The sequence below is a fragment of the Centruroides sculpturatus genome, unplaced genomic scaffold (genome assembly GCF_000671375.1).
Source record: "Centruroides sculpturatus isolate CEXI.00-Female unplaced genomic scaffold, Cexi_2.0 scaffold72, whole genome shotgun sequence".
Classification (NCBI taxonomy): Eukaryota; Metazoa; Arthropoda; class Arachnida; order Scorpiones; family Buthidae; genus Centruroides; species Centruroides sculpturatus.
In genome coordinates, this window is record NW_019384336.1 from 847320 (window position 1) to 864485 (window position 17166).

General features: G+C 31.6%; 1 protein-coding gene across 4 annotated transcripts in view; it reads left to right on the forward strand.

Moving 5' to 3' along the window:
• The window catches only part of LOC111631942 (protein bric-a-brac 2-like), a 221610-nt gene that overhangs the window by 145901 nt on the left and 58543 nt on the right, over nucleotides 1-17166 (forward strand). For 2 of the 4 annotated variants that reach the window (XR_002757784.1, XR_002757782.1), the window contains exon 4: nucleotides 10570-10825. The exons of 1 other annotated variant lie outside the window; for it this stretch is intronic. The gene's annotated coding sequence lies outside the window, so the exon portion shown is untranslated. The remainder of the gene's footprint in view (nucleotides 1-10569; nucleotides 10826-17166) is intronic. One more of the 4 variants, XR_002757783.1, reaches the window with a different exon arrangement.

A 17166-nucleotide genomic window follows, 5' to 3' on the forward strand; every position in this document is an offset into this window, starting at 1 on the left:
AGCCTTTGCAGTTTGCTTTAAAAATTTCTAACGCCTCCAGATTTTGCAGTTGGTTTATATGCCAAGTTTGTTGGATCATTGCTGCTTGTTGTAGATTAGGTGTAATGCCATTTTCATCAGCATATATTATTAAGGTGGTATTGCATTTCTTTGTTTTTCAATGTCCATTTTGTGCTCACAGAGGTGTTGTTTGAGCGATCTTTTTGTAGATCTGACATATACGTTAAGAGATAATAGATTCGACAGAATCTATTAGCTCTTAACAGAATTTTATATTACTCCCAGCGTTCTTTCGATTTCTGCCTGATTTTTGTCATTTCTTAGCATGCTGAATGTATTTGGCTTACATCTGTAGTCTATTTTTGTGTTATTGTATGCCCCAATTTCTTGATATAGGAACTGCATAGGGCATTCATATGTTATAGCTATACTGTAGGGAGATGCATCTTGTTGTGGACTGCATAGGGCATTCATATGTTATAGCTATACTGTAGGGAGATGCATCTTGTTGTGGATCCTTTTCTGGAATCCTATTTAATTGGTCTTTGAGTTGGGTTTTTGCTTATCCACGATTCTATATATTAGGCTTTTATTGTAGCCATGATTTTCAGCAATTTCTGCTATTTTTCTTATTTCCCTCCATTTGTCTTGTTTTTTGCTACAGTGCATGTAGGCTCTTCTGATAAGTGCTCCAAAAGCTGCCATTTTGTAGTTGTATGGATTGTTAGAGTTAGTTGGGATGTATATTGGGATGGCACTTGGTTTTCGATATATCTTGGTGTCATATCCGCTACCATTGAATGTCATATTTATGACGCGATGCTATAACAGCCAGCGCAGGTGCATGTCTTTTGGAGATTTAAATTTTGAAATTTAAAAAAAATAAATTTCGAAGATAGAAGCATTGGAGACTGAAATGTTTAAAAATTGGAATTGAACTCATATTGCACCAGAAAAAAGAAGACCCATTTCTAGGGTCTTCTTCAGGTGTTCCGACACCTGAACAAGACCCTAGAAATGGGTCAAAAACATTTAGTGTTACATTCTAAATATTATCTGCAAAGCTATACAAAGTTAGTGCGATGTGCTTGTATTTATTATCACTTTGTTCATTGGATGGAGTTGACATCAAGCTTGCTGATATATCCAAGTTGGCACAAATGCTTTTCCATTCTTTCTAGCAGATATTCTTCAAATATTGAAATATCCTGTGTCATATGACATGGATGCTGTCAACTAATTCTTTTATTTGATCACTGTCAATCTCAACTGGCCAATCTGATCATGATGCATCTTGAATGGAAAAAATCTCCAGAATGAAATCTTGCAAACCATTTCTGACACATATGTTCTTTCATGCCATCTTTATCATATAACTCACATTTTTTTTTTTTTTTTGTAGGTTTGCACCATATTTTTGCCTTTTTTAAAATAAAAAAGCAGAATGTGTTGATAATGCACATTTTGTTCACTTATGCTTGATGATTAGTTTTGTTTTGTTTGTTTATCAGTATTCAAAAGATGAGTGAACAAAATGTGCGTTATCGATACATTCTGCTTTTTTATTTTAAAAAAGGCAAAAATATGGTTTATTTTTGATAAGTGTCAGTAAAATGTCACTTGTCAAACAATCCTGTTTTCATGGTTAAAACTACTAATAATTGTTTTCAGAGCATCTAATTCCATCTATTTGCAAAAGCCACAAGGACTTATTGGCCAACCCAATAATATTTAAGTTCCAAAGTTTTGATTTTTTGAAGAGGCTCTGGTAAAATGGGATCATATTTTAAATTTCTTCCATGCTTTTGCTTTCAGCAGATAAATATTTATATAAATTTTCATTCTATGATAATTAAAATAAATATTGAGATGAATTCTATCAATTATAAGTCATCAAAACCTAAACTTTTAGATTTAGTGCTAAAAATTTTATATGAAATTATTTACATTTTTAAAAAGTAATTTGCACTTCTAGCAAGAATGAATCACTTTCATTATTATTATTTTTAAGTATTCAATAATAATTTGCAGTAATGAACCAGTGGGTTTAAATTATTAAATAGAAAGTGAGAATTAATAACAATGAACACCAACTTTACCAGAATTAATAACCTGATGTGAACTAGTTTTAAATGACAGTATCACATCAATAATTTCTAGCCATTGTATTGGACTGCCATATAAACTTGTATTTCCTTCCACATTTTAACTATGATTTTTCAGATTTATCTAAACTTTACATTATACTATGTTATCTTGCTCAGGATATCCAAACTTAGTGCTAGTCTTGATCATCTCATATTTTTCTTGTGATAAATAAATAGAATTTGCATGATTAAAAATATAATTTACTTAAAAGAATTTGATGTATGTCTGTGATAATTGTAGGCAGGTTCTTGACATTTTTTTATGTAATATTTTTATTTTTAGCATTTTTCCTTCATCAATTTAGTAAAACCAAGCAATGATTTATTTCTGTAAATCAACTTAAATTTGTAAGGAGTTATGACTTCAGATGTGGCTTTTTACTGATTAAAGCTCAAATTTGAATAGCATTATTTTTTTCTTAATACAATATGAAAAGTATCAAACTAATATCTGACTGATCAAGCATTTATAAAAATACACTAACCTCTTGTTATTCAATGAAATGAACATCCTGTTCAAATATATTTTAATTTCATCATTTATACAATGCAAAATTTAATTGAGCAATGTTACATATATTAAAATAATTAGGAAATATGTAATATAATTATATTAAAATGATGTATATAATGATGCTATTTGATAAGTTAATTTCAGAGACATACCTAAAATATTAGTTAGTCAAAATGATTAATTTATTTAATGCAGAAAATAGAGAATTGTGATGATAAAAAAAATCTTTATTAAATTGTTTTAAGGAAAGCTTGAAGTTTGCAAAACTTTTAAAGTAGCATGGAAAATCAATGATAGATTGCTATGGATGCTTTTTCACTAAAAAATGCTTATATTATTTAAATCACAATTGTTATTTTTTGTTTATTTTAGATTTGAATTGTTTAATTAAACTGAAAAGAATGACTAACAATGATGTTGTAAGTTGGAATGACTAGCATTTAGGGAGCCTAAAGAAATATTGGGTTGAGTCATAAATAAGTTCCGTTAGCAAGTAGGTGTAAATGACTGTCGAATACTTGCCAGATGTTGTGTTGCTTCAACTGAGTTTTATTAGTGGATATTAGCAAATAGTCTATAAATGTAAATTTTAACACTGAAGTGTCAATAATGTAATAAAAAATTGTTTCTGAATTCATTTAAAATGGAACATTTGAAAGTGCATGTACGTTATATCATGTTGTGGGAGTTTAAACTCGGCAATAACGCTACAGAAACAGCAAAAAAGATTTGCGCGTAATTTCAGACAGAGCAGTTCGAAAGTGGTTTACAAAATTTCGTTCTGGTGATTTCTCCTTAAAAGATGATGAAAGACCAGGCCGCTCCTCAGACTTCGATGATGACGTTTTAAAGGCCTTGATTGAGCAGAATCCACGGCAAACGACGAGGGAGTTAGCAGAGAAGCTGCACACATCCCAATCAACTATCAATCGTCACCTCCAAAAGCTAGGAAAAGTAAGCAAGTTGGGAGTTTGGGTTCCACATAACCTCAGTGAACGGAATAAGGCTGACAGAAGGTCGATAGCTTTTACCTTGCTTTCTTGGCAAAAAGAAGAATCATTTTTGGCTAAAATTGTTACGGGAGATGAAAAGTGGATCACATACGAAAATGTTATTCGAAAAAAACAATGGGTTGACAAAAATGATCAGCCACAACCGGACCCTAAGCCAAGTGTGCATGGAAGGAAAATTTTGTTGTGTGTATAGTGGGATCGTCGAGGAATTATCCATTTTGAGTTGTTGCCACGCAATGAAACTGTTACTGCAAATGTATACATACAACAGTTAGAGCAACTTCGGCTAAAACTTCATGAAAAGCGCCCTGCACTTGTTAACAGAAAAAAGATCACCTTATTGCATGACAATGAAAGGCCACACACAGCGAAGATTACACAAGAAAAAATTTTGGAGTTTGGCTGGTCTGTTTTGCCTCATCCACCTTATTCACTGGACCTGGCACCAACAGATTTCCATCTTTTCCGGGCACTGCAGAATGCTTTACAAAGGCAATGCTTCCAAAATGATGACCAAGTTCAGGAGTTCGTCCAGGAGTTTTTTGATTCGAAACCACCAGAATTTTATGCAAGAGGAATTGACAAGTTGCCCGAAAAATGGCAAGAAGTCATTAATAATGATGGTGAATATGTGATAGATTAAAGTCTATTGCTGTACATTTTATTGGCAAATAAATTTCAGTTTAGAAAACGGAACTTATTTATGACTCAACCCAATAATATTAATAAAAAACAAGAAAGCTTACTTTTTTCCTTTAAGAGGTTAATATTGATTATCATAATTTCATGTGGATAACCTGCAGATTGTGTTTTAGTCCATCTGAAAGGCATTGTAGGTTATGCAGAGCAGTGAATTATACACCAATTTTAAATTGCTACTATGATTCATCAAATAGCTTTTCTTTCTTCTAAAGTCATTAAGAGCCATTTTAAAGACATGAAAATTCTTCTTGTGCCATTGTAATTTCTCTCAAATTACTAAAGATATGCATACTTTCTCATTTTCTGTGCATCAAATCTACGATTCAATTATTATGGTGGAGTGTTTCCTGCTTGGCTTACATACCAGTGCATAGTTATGCATGCTCAGGGCCGCCGTAAGCGGGCGTGCAAGGCGTGCACTGCACGCGGGCGGCACGTCCAGGGGGCGGCAAAGAGCCTTTCTGGCAAGCTCAGCATAGGTAATCGTAGTTAAACAGGGGGCGGCATAATCGGTATTGCACACGGGCGTTCAAACAGCTAGCGGTGCCCCTGTGCATGCTAAACCAAGATCAAGAGATAACTACAGGTCAAGCTGCTATTATATTTGTGCTGTTTATGTATTTATTTTATAACAATAGCATTACATCTTAACTTTCATAATACTCACATAATTCAAGTAAGGAATTTTTCAAGAGATTCCTTGAGTCCTCTTTGGTTCTGCCTTGCACTTACCCTTTATATAACACATAAACAAAACACAATATGGTTACAATATCAGACACAACAAAACGACAGTGTTCACATTATCACACTTCATGTACATGGACAATATCAAACTTTATGCATCCACATAGAATCAGCTTCATCATCTCTTACAAACTACATTTGCACACACATACTCAAATGATATACAAATGGAGTTTGGTATAGACAAATGTAAATCAATCCACATTGAAAAAGGAGTTCTGAAGAAAGGAGACTTTGTACTCAGAAGTGGAGATGATATTGAATCCATGGAAGAGGGTGAGTTTTACAAATATTTAGGATTCCAGAAGGCCACACTTACAAAACATGTTCAGATAAAACAAAACTTAATACTCTAATACCAAAACAGATTACATGCAGTACTAAGCACACACCTAAATGCAAAACATACTATTAAAGCTATTAATAATGATGTTATCCCTGAACTCACGTATTCTTTTGGAGATATACACTGGATATGCATAGATCTTCAGTAACTCCAAAGGAAAACAAGAAAACTTACTAAACATAAACAATATCACCTGAAATCATCTGTAGAAAGACTAATTCTTCCTTGTAAAGAAGGTGACCTTGGCCTGACTAATATAGTTAACCTGCACTACAAACAAATTCTGACACTGTGAGAGTTTTTCCACAGAAAATGAGAAACATCAAAAGTACATAAAGCTATAACTCTGGCAGACAGCAACCACACACCTTTAAACTTACACTCGGAGTACCTGGACATAGCTCAACATATAAATAACAGACACCACTAAGCAGTCATGGGTCCAAAAGGTACTTCATGGCAGGCATGCCTATGATCTAGCTCAGAACTATGTTGACAAAACTGCATCAAACTACTGACTGACTAGAGGCTGTCTGTTTGGAGAGAAGGGGGTTTATGGTTGCCATTCAAGATTAGGTTGTAAACACTACAGAAAACACATCCTGAAGGATATATTACACACAAATCACTCTTGCAGAAAATGCCACATTATGCCAGAAACAATACAACATATAACCTCTAGTTGCAAGCTCTTAGCACAAACAGACTATTTACATAGACATAATCAAATAGCAAATATAATAAACCAAGATCTTACACACAAACACAGATTATTAAACACCCAGATACTATACTACACACTTCAAATATATCCCAGAAACAGTATTAGAAAATGACACAAAGAATATATACTACAACAGAGCCATAATCACAGATAAAACAATTCATCATAATAAACCTTACATCACTCTCACTAACAAATTCAATAAGATTGCTTATATAATATACATCTCTGCTTCAAACACTCATAACAAAAAATGTTCACACTGAAAAAAGTCAACAAGCATCCTCTACAACTGTCTTATTTCTTAATAAGACAGTTGTGGAGGATGGATAAGGTATTTATTGTACCTGTTATCTACTGGTGTTTATACCACATACACTACACAAAAGTCTAGAAATATTAAAACCTTAATAAAAAACATACATGGCATTACAGAAACTTGCAATATTGAACACATCAAATTGTTAAGAAGTTTCTAGGTATTGACACACATACCAATAACACAGAAGTTTAATGTAACACTTGTTTGGGTAGCAATGCCTTGATTTTAGTCCTGCACAGCACTTGGAACTAATATCAGCTGAGCATGACATTTGAAAAATTAATTATTATTATCATCATCATTATTATTAACTTGAACATATATCTAGAAAGCTTATAAATTTCTGCTTAGTTTCCATCTTTGTAAATAATCTCATCATTTCTGAGAACTACATAGAAACTGACTGTTGAGCTTAACTGCTTAATCATTGGGCTGCAATTTGTAGACTTATAAATTCTCACTATTGTCCATATGTCTGTTTGCCTGTCTTTCCTTCCTTAACCTTTTTATACTCGCGACCCACCAAATATTTCATAATTTTTTTGTGACCCCCTTTTTTAATAATAATTTATATTCGTTAAATTATCTATAATAAATTGATTTTTTTATTATTGCTTTATTTTTTTATATAATAAATGTAAAACATAACTTTATTATTTTATTATCTATTTAAATAAGATTCAAACTCCACAATTAAACATAAAAGCTCATTAATTTTTTAACAAAAAATAAAATAAGAAACATTTAAAAATTCGTAGAAAAAACAAAAAATATTTGAAAATACGTACTTGCGAAAGGCAGCAAATTTTGCATTGCTGCTGAAAACGGGAGGATTTTCTGCACGAATTTGTATGCAAAACTCCAAGCATTAATAGTTTTAATAGTTTCTTAGAATTACTTTGAAATAAAAGAAGTAAATAGTGCGGTGTAAGTAGCATATTTGCATTTATTTCTTCTGTACTAACAAAGTTGTATGTAGGAAAAAATAAGAAATAAAAAAAAACTAAATACGAAAACTTTATCTTTCACTTTTCAATATGATATTTGGTTATACATCAATTTCCTTTTTATTATATTCTGAAGGAAATTTGGCGTAATTTGGCGGCCCCCGGCAAACTTCTTACGGACACCCAGGGGGCCGCGGCCCCCCTGTTAAGAAACACTGATCTATGGCATATAGGGTAGTAAAAAATTTCATAATTTGTATATACATTTGATATTTTTGCATAAAACTTAAAGCTTTTTATTATTTTGTTTAATATTTATTAGAATAATTTTTACTATAGATAATTTATTTTTAGTTATTATTTACAAAATTTTAACTTGCATATTTATAATTTATAAATATTCTAAATAATGTTTGAAGTAATTGCAAACAGAACACTAATACAAAAATCAATGGATGAAATATATTCTTTGTAATGCACAATAAAAGATAAAAGTTTACTTTTATCTTTTATTGTGCATTACAAAGAATATATTTCATCCATTGGTTTTGTACTACAGGAGGCAAAATAAATAACATTAAATAAACAAATATAATAATTAAGCTTACGGTTACTATTAATATACAATTAATACATTTGTGTTTTTAACTAAATTTTTAAATTCAAAGTAATTATATATAATGGCTTTTTGATAAACAATTAATATATGTATAGTTGACCCCCCCCTATAGCACTGTTGATTTTTCCGTTTTATATGAATTCCATGTTGTATAAGTCACTTAGATTTTACAAATAAGTGTGCTGGATTGTGAATGGCTCACGTATTTGTAAACTCTAAGTGACTCATACAACATGGAATTCATATAAAACGGAAAAATCAACAGTGTTATAGGGGGGTTGACTGTACAGGATGTTTCAAATAAAATTGGCTCCACTCACTGGAAAAGATACAAATTTAGGCAAATGGACACTTGTTAGAAACTTTATTTTAGCATTATTTAAACATACAGAAATTTACACAAGGACATGATTTTCAGTATCATCTGTATGTAACTTTGTGTGTGCATAATTGTTTTCAGATTGAAGTTATTGACATAGTATTTTACATATGGTCAATGTTTCTGAGGAGGATTTTTTCAGTTTGCCTATAGTTTTGGGATTGGTCTCATGCATTTTCCCTTTTAAATATCCCCTATACCTTGCTAATGTTTCATCTCAGTCAGTCTAAAGTGTGACACTCTTGTATTACAGTAGAGTGTTGATTATCTAAATCAATTGGGGACTGGGGTTATTTGGATAACTTATTTTTCGGATAACCAATTATGTACGAAAAAATATATTAATTTATCCCATCTTGACATTTTTCTCCGTTGTGTGTCACTTTGCGTTGAATTTTCGTCGATGTTAAGTCTAACGAAGACTATTGTATCATTAAAAATTATTTTTTTATTTTGTACGAACAAAATAAATATATTGAAAAATATAAAAACAATAAAAAATTATACTTCAGAAGTTAATTTAGTATCAAAAACGTAAAATATTTGAGTAGCCAAAGACATAGCCAAAGATTGCAGCGCCACAACACTGGCAAAAATTTAAATTTGCCAACTGGAATTCTTTCGGATGATTGACTTTCGGATAATCGACGCTCTACTAGTATATATTGAAACTTTGTTTAACCTTATTTTCATTATTTTGTGTTTTATTTGGATAACTATATTATATAATTATAATTATATTCATAGTGAGTTAAAACATCAAATGCCAGTTTGTTCAGGTTATATTTTGGCCAACTATTCACAAATAATATAAAATAATTTGTTTTAAAGGTAGGCAGTTATACTTTTATCTTGTTCAATATTAGAACAAAATAGTAGTCTAACCTTTAATACCTATCTTTTAACATTAATAATAGAATAATTTTTTCTTGTAATTATTAATAGGGAGTCAAAACATAGTCTGAATAATTCAGCATTTAATGATTTGATTATAGAATATTCAGACTTGGTTATTTACACACACACAATAAATTTCTAACAGAAAAAAACTAGATTTTAATATTTGAGTTAGTATCTTCTAAATAGCATAGCAGTAACTGGCCACTCTGGATATATGGGATGCATGGTGTAGTGTATGTTATGTGAACATTTTATTTACATTCTAAGAATTTTTTGCTGGGTATGAGTCAGTACAGATTACATGCTATTGTGGTTTTCCATACTGTACTTGATTTCATTGATACCAAACAACAAAAACATACATAGTAAAATTTTACTGATTTTTCTATTTCTATAAACAATATATAGGGTCTTTATAATTAAAGTTCCACTTTGAAATAGCCATAAAAGAAAAATTACTGGACAAATGTTATGAAACTTGATAATAGTTTACAGGAAGTTATGGGATTTTATTTCTCCCCAAAAAATAGTTCAAAAACTCATCACCAGTGGGGAATGGAGCTGTATGCAATATTGTTAAACGAAATAAGACATGTAGACATCGGTTGAAAATGAAAACGAACAATTTGGCAGAATTGAAAAATTTGATACACCGACATGTCCATAACATTCCTCCTAATATTCTAAGAGCTACTGTTGAAAACACAGTAATGCGAATTAACTTGCTTACAGAAAATGGTGGACATCACATTGAACATGCTTTGCAACATGTTTTAGAAACAATTAAAAACATTTTCAACCGATGTCTACATGTTTTATTTCGTTTAACAATATTGCATACAGCGCCATTTCCTGCTGGTGGTGAGTTTTTGAAGTATTTTTTTTGCAGAAAATAAAATCCCATGACTTCCTGTAAACTATTACCAAGTTTGATAACATTTTGTCCAGTAGTTTTTCTTTTATGGCCATTTCAAAGTGAAACTTTAATTATAAAGACCCTATACATTAATAATAATAACAATACCATTAGTGTTAACTTTAAAATACTGCTTTGCGAATGTCATAACTGAACTCAAATTTCCAATGAATCTAATTTAATAAAATAACAAAACTGTTAATGTATATTATTTTTTAGTATTTATGTATATTTATATTACATATAAAATAATTGAGTTTTATTAATTTTTGATTGTTTTTTTTCTTGCATAGAACGCTTACAGAAGAAATCTAAAACAAAAAGAAATACTTCAGAAAAAACTTCATTTCGTGGATGTATCAAAAATAAAGCTAAAAACAGTTTAATAAAGAAAAGATATATGGAAGAACAGTATGAAAAAGTTTTAAGTGATGAACAGAGGGCACATCAAAGAGAACTAGCAAGGCAAAGGATGAGAAGATACAGAGAACGATTAAAGTCAAGAATTGTGAAAAAATAACAATGGTTATATGACTATTTTAATAAATAGTATGTAAATGTTTTCAAAAATTAATTAAAACAAGAAAATTCTTACACTATATTTGCATTTTATTATATTTTTACTATTATCATAAAAAATTGAGAGGACAGTTAAAGGAAGTTCATTATGACAAAGGTTAAATATTGCTTTTAAATATTCATACTTACTTAAATTAAATATAATTTAATTTTTATGCATTAATATTTGTGTTTTTATATCATTTATAACAACTGTCATACTTTAATCATCATTAGAATAAAATTACAATTTCTTAATTTGCAATGTTTTAATGCTATGTACTTAAACAATAAATGTTAATAATTTTCTTATTTTATATATTATTCCATACAATCAAAAAACTTACAAATAAATTTAGAAATGAAAACAAAAATATTTTTATACTAATTAAATCAGAATTAAGAAAAATACCATTTGCACTTAACACCATAATCAAAATGAAAAGAAAAATGCTAAATTTAGGAAAATAAAATAATTTTTTAATTATAAACGTCTTTATTCTTTTAAAAGAACATCATCAGCTATGAAATTACAAAATGCTTTAGAAAGAATACATTTGATTGAGAGAATATCTACTCCAACTATCTACAATTAACCAGTAACCGGTACAAAATTCTTTAAAATCGGCAAACGTTTTCGATTCCCCTCCTGGGATCTTCTTCAGGCTTACTTTATTATACCTTTCATTATAACCGGATTCTTTAATTCGAATGTTTTTGAAAAATATGGAACGTCCCATTTTTCGAAAAAATTTCGAAAATAGAAGGAATCTACGTGTTATTTCAAATATAATTTTCTACCAATGGGGATTTGTTGTGTGCAATACCTCATAAAATTTATCTTATAAAATATATTATGATTTATCGTCAATTAAAAATTGCCATGCTGCAGAGAGATTTATTTCTTCTTTGAAATTAATGCATGCGGATTTGCGATCGGCTTTAAAGATTTCCACTGCCTCCAAAGTTCTTAGTTGTTCCAGATGTTGGGTGGTGCGAATAACATGCGCTTCATCGAAGAAAGGTGTGATGTCCGGGTTTGTCGCATACGTAGATAGGGCTGTCGTACATTTATTATGTTCGATGTCTGATTTATGCTCTTTTAATCTTGTGGCCAATGAACGCTTGGTGGATCCGATATACACTAAAGGCCTATCCCATCTGTTATCTTTTAATGGAATACTGTATATNAATAAAATAATTTTTTAATTATAAACGTCTTTATTCTTTTAAAAGAACATCATCAGCTATGAAATTACAAAATGCTTTAGAAAGAATACATTTGATTGAGAGAATATCTACTCCAACTATCTACAATTAACCAGTAACCGGTACAAAATTCTTTAAAATCGGCAAACGTTTTCGATTCCCCTCCTGGGATCTTCTTCAGGCTTACTTTATTATACCTTTCATTATAACCGGATTCTTTAATTCGAATGTTTTTGAAAAATATGGAACGTCCCATTTTTCGAAAAAATTTCGAAAATAGAAGGAATCTACGTGTTATTTCAAATATAATTTTCTACCAATGGGGATTTGTTGTGTGCAATACCTCATAAAATTTATCTTATAAAATATATTATGATTTATCGTCAATTAAAAATTGCCATGCTGCAGAGAGATTTATTTCTTCTTTGAAATTAATGCATGCGGATTTGCGATCGGCTTTAAAGATTTCCACTGCCTCCAAAGTTCTTAGTTGTTCCGTGTGTTGGGTGGTGCGAATAACATGCGCTTCATCGAAGAAAGGTGTGATGTCCGGGTTTGTCGCATACGTAGATAGGGCCGTCGTACACTTATTATGTTCGATGTCTGATTTATGTTCTTTTAATCTTGTGGCCAATGAACGCTTGGTGGATCCGATATACACTAAAGGTCTATCCCATCTGTTATCTTTTAATGGAATACTGTATATCCCTGGAAGCCTATTTGGGTCTGAATTGTCCTTCCCGTTCCTTAATAAACTGTAAATGGTTGGGTTTCTTTTGTATGCAATATTAATTCCTTTTATTTTTGCAATTTTTCGTACATTGCCTTTAGATGCGGGTTATACGTTATTGGTACCCTCTCTACGCTATCCTCATTTCCATTATTTAGTACCTCTACCTTTTCTTCTACACGATTCTGCAAACGCCGGTGCTGCTTACATAAACCTTTTATAATATTGCTGTAACCATGCTCTTTAGCGATCTTCCTAATGTAATTTAATTCTCGTTGGAGGGCTTGGGAGGTGGAAGAATGCGTATATGCTCTTTTTACTAATGCTCTAAACGTCGCTATCTTATAAGAAAATGGGTCACAAGATTCATAAGGTATATACGTTGATATCGCTGTAGGTTTTCTGTATACATAAGTTTGTACCGCCCTTTCTTTCATATCTATGACTATATCCAAGAAGTGTACTTTATCCTTACTATGTTGTTCCAGTTCCACTACGACGCCATATGGGTTGTTGTTCATTGATTCCATAAAATGATCTATATCCGGCTCAGCTTTCCAAGGGATAATTATATCGTCGATATATCTTCTGTAAATGCTAATATTTGGGAGAAAGGAGGGAAGGACTTTGCTTTCTAATATCCTGATTACCATTTCGCATAAATCTCCAGATAATGGACTTCCCATTTGGCACTCCTCTTCCTTGCTCATATATGGTGTTCTTGAATTGGAATATGGAATTGTAACAAGCCAGATGCGTTAACTCTAGTATATCATGGTGCAATGTGGTGTCCTCTATGCTAGAGAGAAGGAAATCCCTGAGCGCACAAAAACATGGTTGAATTTTTATTGATGGGTATAAGGATCTAAAATCCAATACCGTTGCGCAATCTGGAGTGTCTATCTTCTTAAGTTCTTTTAAAAGCTCCATAGGACTTTCTATCTTGAACTGGTAATCTTTCAAGTGCATGGATAGCCTGTTATGTATTAACTTTTCTAACTTAATGGTGGGAGCTCTCCCTTTGTCTACTATAGGTCTAAGTTGTTGCCCTTGTTTATGCGTCTTAGCAAAGGCAAACAGCTTCGGCACGTCTGGAGCATCTACAATTATGTTCCTCATACCCATGTTCTTGGCTAATTTCGTATTAGCAAATCGTTTAATTCTTGCTTGCATCTTATCTACCCAGCTTGTTTCCATTTCAGAACACTGAGTTAATGAGAGGTATTCAATTAATCCTTTCTCATACGTCTCTCTTTTCATTAGCACCATTATCATATATACCATATTACCATATCAACGTATATACCTTATGAATCTTGTGACCCATTTTCTTATAAGATAGCTACGTTTAGAGCATTAGTAAAAAGAGCATATACGCATTCTTCCACCTCCCAAGCCCTCCAACGAGAATTAAATTACATTAGGAAGATCGCTAAAGAGCATGGTTACAGCAATATTATAAAAGGTTTATGTAAGCAGCACCGGCGTTTGCAGAATCGTGTAGNGCATTCTTCCACCTCCCAAGCCCTCCAACGAGAATTAAATTACATTAGGAAGATCGCTAAAGAGCATGGTTACAGCAATATTATAAAAGGTTTATGTAAGCAGCACCGGCGTTTGCAGAATCGTGTAGAAGAAAAGGTAGAGGTACTAAATAATGGAAATGAGGATAGCGTAGAGAGGGTACCAATAACGTATAACCCGCATCTAAAGGCAATGTACAAAAAAATTGCAAAAATAAAAGGAATTAAAATTGCAAAAATAAAAGGAATTAAAATTGCATACAAAAGAAACCCAACCATTTACAGTCTATTAAGGAACGGGAAGGACAATTCGGACCCAAATAGGCTTCCAGGGATATACAGTATTCCATTAAAAGATAACAGATGGGATAGGCCTTTAGTGTATATCAGATCCACCAAGCGTTCATTGGCCACAAGATTAAAAGAACATAAATCAGACATCGAACATAATAAATGTACGACAGCCCTATCTACGTATGCGACAAACCCGGACATCACACCTTTCTTCGATGAAGCGCATGTTATTCGCACCACCCAACATCTGGAACAACTAAGAACTTTGGAGGCAGTGGAAATCTTTAAAGCCGATCGCAAATCCGCATGCATTAATTTCAAAGAAGAAATAAATCTCTCTGCAGCATGGCAATTTTTAATTGACGATAAATCATAATATATTTTATAAGATAAATTTTATGAGGTATTGCACACAACAAATCCCCATTGGTAGAAAATTATATTTGAAATAACACGTAGATTCCTTCTATTTTCGAAATTTTTTCGAAAAATGGGACGTTCCATATTTTTCAAAAACATTCGAATTAAAGAATCCAGTTATAACGAAAGGTATAATAAAGTAAGCCTGAAGAAGATCCCAGGAGGGGAATCGAAAACGTTTGCTGATTTTAAAGAATTTTGCACCGGTTACTGGTTAATTGTAGATAGTTGGAGTATATACAACTCGGTATGGTGAGAAAGCACATTAATTGAGAGAATATCTCTATGTTCAAACTTTCTTAAATTCAAAATTACAAAAAAATTATAATTATGCAAAAATTAATAAAAAAAAATAAAGTAAAATCCAAATAAAACAGGAAACAAACAAAAATAAAAAGACCTTGTTTATTAATAGGATTTATTATACTGGTGAAGTTTCTGATTAGCAAAGAGAGGAGATCTTAGACAAAAACCAAAACAAAATATCTTTATTTTTACTTATGATGAAAATAAAGGTACAGTAGAGCATTGATTATCTGAATAGCAATCAACTGAAACGTCAATTAATCGAAAGCTTTCCAGTTGGCAAATTTAAATTTTCGCTAGTGCTGCAGCACTGCAATCTTTGGCTATGTCTTGGACTACTCCATTATTATTTTTGTTGGTGTGTATGTTTTATCTGGCAGCACTGGCACAACCATGAGAGGGTATTTAAGGATGTGCCAGGATTTGAACAAATTTCAACATGGGATAGGTTAATATATTTTTTCGTACATAATCGGTTATTCAAAAAATTGATTTTCTGAACAACCCAGTCCCCAATTGATTCAGATAATGGATGCTCTACTGTATTTTGTTTTGATTTTTGACTAAGATCTCCTCTCTTTGCTAATTGGAAACTTCACCAAGTATAATAAGTCCTACTAATAAACAAGATCCAAGTAGAAATATAAACACAGAAATGAAAAACAGTAAGAGGCAAAAAGAAACAGAATTAATTCAAATCTGCATATAACATTATATTATTATGTGCAGATTTGTGCTACCCCACACTATATGACCTTCCAACAAATGCATCTCTCCCTCACTTATGGACACCACTTCTAGATAAAGCTGGAAAGGGTTTTTTGAATAAACCTTTCTAGCTTTATCGTAAAAAGGTATAACCTGGAGCATGAATTAGAAAAGATGATAAAAAAGCTGACCAGGTAAAAGAAAAATGTGCATAGTAACTGGCATAAAGTTCTCCCAATAATTTTATTCTCTTGTACCATTATGCTAGGGGCAATAATCTTAATTATATCTCCCCTCAATTATGCAATTGCTAAGTACAATACTGACAAAGAGAACAACAAAGAGTAAAACAAATGGATATGGTAGGTTTATATTTGATCATACTTAATAAAAGTGGTGAGAATTTTTACTATATAGGATCAACATACAGAATATCATTTTGTATAGAGTCATAGCAAACAGTGCTACAGCTTTGATATAATGGGCTCTAGATAAGATAGTCTAGGTTTTCTGGAAAGTTCTATAATCACAAAGAACTAGGTAGATAAGCATACAATCTAATTAATAGGACAGTTCTACATATATCTTTTGCAAGCAAATTTAGAGTAATTAATGCCTGTGACTCCATTGTTTTAGATAGTAGATGATTGCCATTCAAAAATATAATAATTATAACATTTTTATTCAAAAACCCCTTTTCAGCTTTATCTAGAAGTAATGTCAATAAGTGAGAGAGAGATGCATTTGTTGAAGGTCATATAGGGGGTAGCCATAAGTCTGCATATAGCATTATATTGTTATTGGGTTATAATTGAAAAAATTGTAGACTTGTAAATTCCCACTGTTGTCCATCTGTCCATCCATTCATCTTTCTGTAATTTTGAGAATGGAGTTAGACAGATGAAATCTGAGACCAGATATGGAAACCTTAGAGGCAGGAGGGCCTGATTAAATATATACGAACTTCCAATGAAAATTGAAAGGTATTAGATAAATGACCGACATGAATTTGTTGCTAACAGAGATGTACAGGGACAAGCCACTACTAATTTGAGATGGAGAGCATATATTTTAAATTAATTAATTTGTTTTATTTAATATATTTAAAAATATATATTTATTTAATAATAATATATTAAACA